Here is a 9,654-nt window from a genome sequence, read left to right on the forward strand (position 1 = left end):
ATAAAGTATAAACTTTAATAAAACTCCTTTTTTGCCTAGATACCTTGCCTAAAGTGTGCACACCCCCAAGTTTAGTATTCCTTACCGAGTCTATTACGAGGGAACTACCTTGTCCACATGACTTATACAAAAAGTACATGGGTAAATAATATAATAGCTACCGTTCTTGCTAATAAATAACAAGCCGTGGCCTCTTTATAAATTGTGATCATAAAAGATCATAAACTAATAAAAATCTTCGGAAATAATCTTCCTTTATAAAGAATAATAAGTAATATAAACTTAGCCATATAAAGGCATGAAATTAATACCTTGTTAATATTTGAAAACATACTAGCAAGGATAGTAATAATACTAAGAATAATGATAATATTAATATTGAAACTCTCATCTGATAAAATATAATGACAACATAGTAATTAGATGTATTACACGCCTAAAGAATTAAAAAGAAAGACTGACTTTACATGACAATATAATGACAATGGAGTATTAGATTTTCAACTTGTACATGCAAAAACTCATTAGGTGCACGACCAAACTCATATAAAACAAGAATATTATTAATCCAAAACGATAACCTTGGAAACATGGTATTAAGTTGCAAACAATAATTTAAAGATCACATATGCACGCACCTTGAATAATAATAACTACTAGGGAGAAGAAAAGGTAGGCTCAGAGGGAGAGAGAGAGTTTAAACTTGAGAAAAGAGATTTATTTCTCAAATTTGGTGTGAAGAATATGATGGGTGGAGACCCCTATTTATACTAGTTGGGTAAATAGGATAAGAATAGGAATAGGAACTAAAAGATAGATTTTTCAGAAAAGATAATTATTTTAGCTAGGATAAACTATCTTTTATGATAATATAGCTAGAATAGAGGAATATTCCATAAGATAAATAGTCTAGATGCTAATTACCCAAAAGATAAGACAAACAAATTAACAAATTAACCAAAAAGATAAAATAAAAAACAATCACTGGCGTGAGTTCCTTCACTTTATTTAAAGAATTTTTTATTTTTTTATTTTTTTTTGTAAATCTTTTGTAAATCTCTTATAAATCCTTTTTGAATTTTTCTTTTTTAAAATATCTTCTAACTACTTGGATTATAAGTTGTAAACTTAGGCCCAATATATAATTTGGGTTAGAATTTATTTGAAAACCTCATAATTTCTCATAAAGTCCTATTTAAAACCTTTATAATTAATAAAAAGCCTTTTTAGTATGTAAAACTTTTCAAAAACTAAAACTTTTCTAAAAATATAAATATTAACTTACTAAAAAAAATACGGAGTATTACAACCGCTCACAATGGTATTGTGTTGCTGCAAAAACCTAGCTATATGCTGTTAATATGCATTTACCAATTAATTCAACTTGTACAACGTTGTTGACTTCTTGTTGCTGCAAAAACCTATGCTTAATTCAATTTTTATCGAGAATATGCTTGATATCAACTGTACCGCGAGATTAATAAGAATCCTTGATATCAACGGTGCAGCAAGATTCATAGATCAGATGTCATGTGAAGAGTAGTATTAGAATGAGAGAATAAGGAAATTGTAAATATTTGGTGTTATTTGTGATTTGAAATATTGTAAAAATGGCATAAGGCTGAATTTGAATGCACATATCTCTCAATCTATAAATATTTTTGATGTGATTATAATTAGAGGTGATAACTTGTTCCAAAAGCTTTCCAACGACAAGTTATATACTCAATTCCGCTAATAAGTTCCAAGAAAGTTATGGCTAAAACATCTAATGATGAGGAAGAGAGAGAGTAGAAGCGATACATATAATTCTTTTATACATCACTGAAATTTGCATTAATTATAACTCGAATTACAAACTAGGGACAAAACACACAAATAATAAACCGAATATAAACAAACATTAAACCGAGTTTTACTAGCTTTTACAAACAATATATTTAAAGTAAGACAACAAATAAACTCGTCAGGATACTATGAAATTTACTGAGTGAACCCTTATTGGGCATTATTTTTGGTAAGATCGAATTTCACGTCCTGCTGAGAAAGTATTGCTAAGTGTGATGGAGGCGCAGTGGAATTTGAAACAGATCTTCGACGATGGATTGTCATTGCCCAACCTTATTATTTAGGAAGTGATATGTTAAAACAAGGATACTATGTTGAAGTTATATTGATATTTTAAATATTTGTTTAATTAAATGATCCTGTATTTAGTAGACTTTATTACCTGCACTTAACACTTATGCTTTTACTTATTAACACCTATTGTTTTTGTCCAGAAACTGTCAAAAATAAGTGTAATGTTGAGTCTTGAAATTCCAAGAAGGTCTGAAGAGCCGTGGAAGAAGTCTCCGATAATCCTGCAATATCCAATTAAAAATTGGCCCCGGGGTGTTTCCAGGAAAGCCCCTCCGACGCTCCAGTCAGTTGACATTGAGGTAGAGAGAGAAAATGAGTAACTGTAGAGAGAGATGCTCTGCATTTTTGTAGGTGAGAATTTCATACCTTTGTCTGATAAGACAACCCCTATTTATAGAGGATGAGACATGTAATAAATAAGGGCATTTTAGTCAGCTCTACCTGGTGGAGGATTGTGTTCTCTAGAGTTAGGGGTATTATAGTAACTTCGTCATAGATGGGCCAGTCCAGAAAATGTGCCTAAACAATTAGCCCCACGCCAAGTAATCGAAGTAAAAAAATCCATCATTCTTAGTGCGGTTGATTGGCGGAAGAATAATGTTTTTGCCGAGGTTAAATCATACCTTGAGCTAGCTATCTGGCGCTAGGATTAACCAAGCACGGGAGTAAAAATCCGTCATGAAGCTACTAGAATCCCGAGTAGGTCCAATTAACGATACTTAGCCGTTTTCCGGATAAGTTAGTAGGATGCTCCTCTTATGACCGAGGAGGTGCCAATGAAAGAGTTTCTCGACTGGGAGGGGGGGGGGGTAATGAGCCCCATGTTTCCTTAGGAGGTCTCACAACGCTACTCGGATCCCGAGTAAGTCCAATTAACGATACTTAGTCGTTTTTTTGGCTAAGTTAGCCGGATGGTCCTTTTATGATCGAGGAGGTGCCAATGAAAAAGTTTCTCAGACTCAGGGGGGCTAATGAGCCCCATGTTTCCCGAGGAGGTCTCATGACGCTACTCGGATCCCGAGTAGGTGCAATTAACGATACTTAGCCGTTTTTCGGCTAAGTAAGTAGGACGCTCCTCTTATGACCGAGGAGGTGCTAATGATGGAGTTTCTCGACTTGGGGGGGAGGGGGCTACTGAGCCCCATGTTGCCCAATGAGGTTTCACGATGCTACTCGGATCCCGAGTAGGTCCAATTAACGATACTTAGTCGTTTTTCGGATAAGCTAGTAGGACGCTCCTCTTATGACCGAGGAGGTGCCAATGAAAGAGCTTCTCGACTTGGGGGGCTGATGAGCCCCATATTCTCCGAGGAGGTCTCACGACGCTACTCGGATCCCGAGTAGGTCCAATTAACGATACTTAGCTGTTTTTCGGCTAAGTTGGTAGGACGCTCCTCTTACGACCGATGAGGTGTCAATGAAGGAATTTCTCGACTCGGGGGGGGGGGGGATAATGAGCCCCATGTTTCCCGATGAGGTCTCACGACACTACTAGGATTCCGAGTAGGTCCAATTAACGATACTTAGGCGTTTTTCAGCTAAATTAGTAGGACGCTCCTCTTATGACCGAGAAGGTGCCAATGAAAGAATTCTCGACTCGGGGGGGCTAATGAGCCTCGTGTTTCCCGAGGAGGTTCATTTGTTTGCACTTAGCTATTTTCGCTAAGTAGAGTACTCCTGGCATGGCCGAGGAGGTAACGCGAGAGATGTGCTCGACTCGGGGGGATGATGAGCCCCTTGCTTGGCCGAGGAGATTGATTTGTTTGAGGCTGAGGAGGTTCATTCGTTTGCACTTAGCTATTTTCGCTAAGTGACAAGGCACTCCTGGCATGGTCGAGGAGGTACCGTGAGATATATGCTCGACTCGGGGGGGGGGGGGTAATGAGCCCCTTGCTTGGCTGAGGATGTTGATTTGTTTGGACAATGACAGTCGGTCGGGGCGCTCCTCCACGCCTGAGGGGATGCTATTGGAGAATTTTTTTTACTCAGTGGGATGACTAACATCATCATATACCTCCATCGAATGTATTTATTGGACCAGCTGATGGGTTCAAGCAATTAGCCCCATGCTGGATGAACGGATAGGGCAGCCTCATTCCTTCCCGAAGCTGTCGTCTACTGGATCCTGAGAAAGATTCCTAGTCTACAGTACCATGTTGGTCCCGGAAGGGGGGGGGAGGGTTCGAGATTGCGCCTTCTTTCTAGGTGCCCTGATATGCGAGAACCCCAAATGTTATGTTTTTTGAGGCCGACCTAGGTGGGCCTGATGGGGGAACCGAGATGACATTCCCGAGTGGGGCGAATCCCAAAATTTCTCGAGTGATGGACACAACGTTGTCCATTTTATCTTGCTAGCTAGGTCACTGAATTAGACCCTCAAATCTCCCGAGTTGGAGGAGAAGGATCCCCATATATTTCCAAGGGGGTATATATGTGTGGCTATTGAGCCAAGATAGGCAACGTGTTGGCTAGGACGGGGACCGAGGTGTAATGCGCCAACTCGGGGCTAATAAACCCTCCACGGTGATCCCGAGTTGGGTGTTGAGCCCCCTGGCAGGGCCGAAAAGGGTAATGCACCAATTCGGGGGCCAATGAGCCCTTCATAGTAATCCCGAGTTGGATGTTGAGATACTTAGCCAAATTTAGGCTAAGTGTTGGGCCCTTTTTTGGGGCCGAGAGGGTAATTATCTTCCGGAGATGTTCTCGACTCGGGGAGCCTATAGGGACCTCGTGCTTCCTGAGGAGGTGTTAGGGGAGAAGTTCCCGATCGACTCCGGAGGGCTAATAAGCCTCAAGCTCACCGAGGAGGTCTCTTTTATCGGAACGACGCTACTCAGATGCCGAGTAGGTCCTAATAAGCGATACTTAGCCATTTTATGGCTAAGCTAGTTGGGGCACTCCTCTCACGATCTAGGGGGTGCCATTGGAGAAATTCTCGACTCGGGAGGCTAATGAGCCTCTGCTTTTCGAGGAGGTCTTTTTCGCCGCCGGAATGCCGCTACTCGGATGTGGAGTAAGGCACAATAAATGATACTTAACCATTTTTGGATAAGTTGGTTGGGCTTTTTTTTCTGATGACCGAGCGTGATTGTTCACATTATGATTGTTGTTGATGGACTCTCGGGAGGGAGCCTCTCTTTTTGCTTCCTTAATTTCTCGCCGACAGGCTTATGTGCCGCCGCTCGACATTGAAGTGTCGAGTGATGCACAATTCATGATGGTAGCAAGCTAGGAAAGAGTCCTGAGAACCTGTTGAGGGCCCGAGTTGCATGTTCCTTATTTGTGCTTGTTGGATGGGGTCCCTTCACACTTTCTTTGAGGATTTGTGATGCGCAAGTACTATCCACTAGACCCTTCTTGACTTGCTTCATGATTGTTGACAACTTGACATGCATTCTATTTCATCTTACACCAACTTGTTGTTGCAAAAAATCTTCTTAGTCCTTTTCTTCCCGAGCATCCTCCTTTCTACTTTGAGTGGAGTAAACTAGGCTTGAAGATGAGGCCCTTAGTTGAGTTGTGGCGTGTCGGCTAGGAGCTCTTGAATACTTCGTTGAATGTCTAGTTGAGCTAATCAAATATCCTCTCTGGATTAGTTGCAGTGACGCAGGTGGATTTAGAGGAAATTAGTTCCAGAATTAAGGTTGTTCTGCTCATCTCGAGAGGTAGATCACTCGTCTTCCTAATGAGTTGGTTCCACACTAGGTTTGGTATGAGGACATGATGGGAGCTCTTCGATCCAGGTGAAAAGCCCTTGTCTTCCTTCAGTCGGGTGCCATGTTTCTCTTGGTATGTGATTTTAAGATGTAGCATCCACACAGACGGCGCCAAGCCGTTTATGCCTGGAAACTGTCAAAGGTAAGTGTAGTGTTGAGTCTTGAAATACCAAGAAGGTCAAAAGACCTGAAGAAGAGGTCTCCGATAATCTTGCAAAATACAATGAAAAACTGCCCGGGGGTGTTCTCAGGAAAGCCCTCCGACGCTCAAGTCATTTGAGATTGAGGTAGAGAGAGAAAATGAGTAAATGTAGAGAGAGATGCTCTGGCTTTTTGTAGGTGAGAATTCCATACCTTTGTCTGATGAGACAACCCCTATTTGTAGAGGATGACACATGTAATAAATGAGGGCATTTTAATCAGCTCTAGGTGGTGGAGGATTGTGTTCCCTAGAGGTAGAGGTATTTTAGTAACTTCGTCATAGATGGGTCAGTCCAGGAAATGGGCCCAAACACCTATGTGTTCTATTCTATGTCGGCTGAGTCATTACTAAAGATGGAAAAACCCGACTCGACTCACCAACCCGACCCAAATCCCCACTCAATTATAATAGCGGTTTAGGTTGAAATTTTCAACCCGTTTAATTACATGTTAGGTTGACCTAACCTAACCCAACCCATTTAGTTAATTACATGTCGGGTTGACCCAACCCAACCTATTTAATTAAATTGGTTGGGTTATCAGGCTAAATTCACAACTAGAGCTGGGCATGGGTCGGGCCGGCACGACACGACACGATTTGAGCCCGGCCCAGCACGAGTCCTAATTAATCTACACACTTCACTTTGAGACAGAATCAAGAAAAAAGTGCAAAAGTATGAGAGATAAACTAAAAAGGCGGAGAGAGAAACTGAAGACAACACGGGTTATTTTATGGCTTAAGAAGCGGGAAGCGTTTAGCCCATAAACTGTAGCCCTTAGTAAAAGGGTTGTGGTTACCCCAAAAATCGCAGCTTAAGGGTTGCTTTTTGCAATAAACCGTAACCCTTGCCCTTTTTTTTGCACTAGTGAAATTTTATAAGGTTATGATACACTTATATGAGCTATGTGAAGGTAATGAAAAAATAATAATAACAAAATATAATATAGAGTTCGTTGTATGATCGAACTTCAGTGAGGCTCTCACATACAAGTTTATTACCAACAAAATTGATCAATATGTTGGATGACGTTACATGAGAAATTAGGTTTTAGTATAAGATTAATTCCTTCTGTAACTTTTCATTTTGTTCATCGGAAATATTTTAATCAAGCATAAAAAAATCTGACCATGTTTAATATTTATTATATACAAATTCTTGGGTTTAATTATATCACCATAATTTACGGTGTAACAACTCACAAACTACCACCTCTTCTGTAAAAAAAAACTCAAATAACATGAAATTCATGTCATTATTTGTATAGTCCATGTCATTCTTGTTGAAATTTATATCATTGTACATGTCATACAATCTTTACCAAATCGTACCTAGAGCTAAGTTCCTTCATTCGAAGTGACCCCTCACTAGACCTCTCTTTCTCCTCTAGCACCCCATTCTCTTTCTCTAACTCCTTCAGTAATCCCAAGTCAGATGCCTATCCCCCAATTCTAGTTGCTTGGGAGCCGCCTTCTAGTCATTTCACAAACTCTACTTTGATGGTTCAGTTTGTTCCTCTTCCGCAGTCGCTAGCTGGTATCATCATCAGAAATCACCAAAGTAAAACCCTCCAGACAATTACTTATAACCTCGGTTTTACCCAAATGCATATTGTCGAGGCCACAATACTCCAACAAGGCCTCCTGCAACCGCGTGAACTCAATGCATAAATGTTGCAAATTAAAGGAGATAATCTGCTGGTCATAAATTGTGTCAACAATGTCTGGCCTCTCCCTTGGCAAATTGTTCCCCTTATTCAAGACATTCAAGCGCTCCTTACTCGATTTCAGGATTGGAATCTCCATCACATTTTTAAAGAGGCAAATCAAGCCGCAAACTTGATTGCAAATGTTGGGCATTTGATTTCATCTTCAATGAACTTAGATATTAATAGCTCTTCCTTCTTACAAACCATACTTGTAAATGATGTATTAGGGGTTCTTCTCGTGCGGAGGGTTTCCTAATTCTTTCCTTTTTCCTTACCCAAAAAAAAAGTTCTGGTGTAACATGTTACACTCAATAAGCACTCATTGATATCCTTGTGATTTGGTGTTTTACATTGATAACTTGTGTGTGTGTTTTTTTTTTTTACTATCATTGATAACTTTAAACTCATTGTAATCCAAACATGACCATAGTTATGTTGTATGGTCAAATATTCGTTACGATATGTGACATTACAATTGCTTGATTGTAATGATTTTAGTTTGAGTGTTCGTGACATTAATAATTATCTATAATTTCTAAACCTGTTAGCTAACAATTCACAAAAAGACCTTTCTTGGCAACTCTTTTTGGATTTTAGATTCACTCTTAGCATTCATCCTCCTTCCACTCTGCCTGTAGGGTGTGACTAGGGATGGCAACGGATCGGATCTGGACCGGGTCCAGGTGGACCTGGATCCAGATCCGTTTTCAGACCCTGGATCCAGATCCGACCCGGATCCACCAGGTCCAAGAAAGTTGGACCCAGATCCAGATCCGACGGATCCTGCGAATCCGGGTCCAAAACGGGTCCGACGTAATACGTTAGGGATTAAAATAAACACAATACATTAGGGATTAAAATTAGGGATTAAAACAAAATCCGGAACTAGTATGTTAGGGATTAAGTCCACAGACCACAACCATACAAATGAAGCAACCACCACCACAATACAACCAGTCAACCAAGCGGCCACGTCGGAAAATATGAAACACTAGGGATTAAAATAAACGCCCTGAACATATGAAACATTAGGGATTAAAATAAAAGAGAGAGAAATACCTAAGAAACGTTGGAGAAACAGTGGAGAAACGCGCCGGAACTGGTGGAGAGCACGCAGAAAACCGTCGCCGGAACTGATGGAGACCGCGCAGAAAACCGTCGCTGGAACTGGTGGAGAGCGCGCAGAAAACCGTCGCCGGAACTGGTGGAGAGTGCGCAGAAAACCGTCGCCGGAAGTTGGTGGAGAAGAAACGCATGGAACCGGTTGGTACTTGGTAGCATCCAGCAGGAGGGAGACGGACTAGGGTTTTACGTGTTTAGGACTTTAGGTAGAACTCAGAAGCTTAGTAAATTAGGAAACTTAGACATTAGGACACTAAAATGGACCTGCCAGCTGCTAGCCCAATGTCGCCATTTTGTTTAAAAATACGGATCTGCGGATTCGGGTCTGGGTCTAGTATGCATATCCGGACCCGGATCCGTGATCTAACAAATGGATCCGGATCCGACCCGGATCCAACGGGTCCACAATTTCAGGCTCCAGGCCCGAAAAAACGGGTCCGGGCCGGGTCCAGGATTCGCTGCCATCCCTAGGTGTGACGGAGCATCGAATCATCGAATTATTTTAGGTGTAGAATTATAAATATATTGTGTAATATTTTGTATTATCTTTTTTATTCTTAATATAATTATGATTAAGAATCTTTTTGTACAAACACTATATGTATGAGATAATAAGAACTCTCCAAATTGAGGACATTTACACAGTAACAATATTAACGGTCAAATATATACGTTGGAGACTGAAAAGATATATATCAGAATATTAAGAAATAATATTGAAAATTCTGAATCAAGTGGGAGAAAGTGACTATGCTATACTCCTTAT

Source organism: Beta vulgaris, chromosome 5 (genome assembly GCF_026745355.1).
Source record: "Beta vulgaris subsp. vulgaris cultivar EL10 chromosome 5, EL10.2, whole genome shotgun sequence".
NCBI lineage: Eukaryota > Viridiplantae > Streptophyta > Magnoliopsida > Caryophyllales > Amaranthaceae > Beta > Beta vulgaris.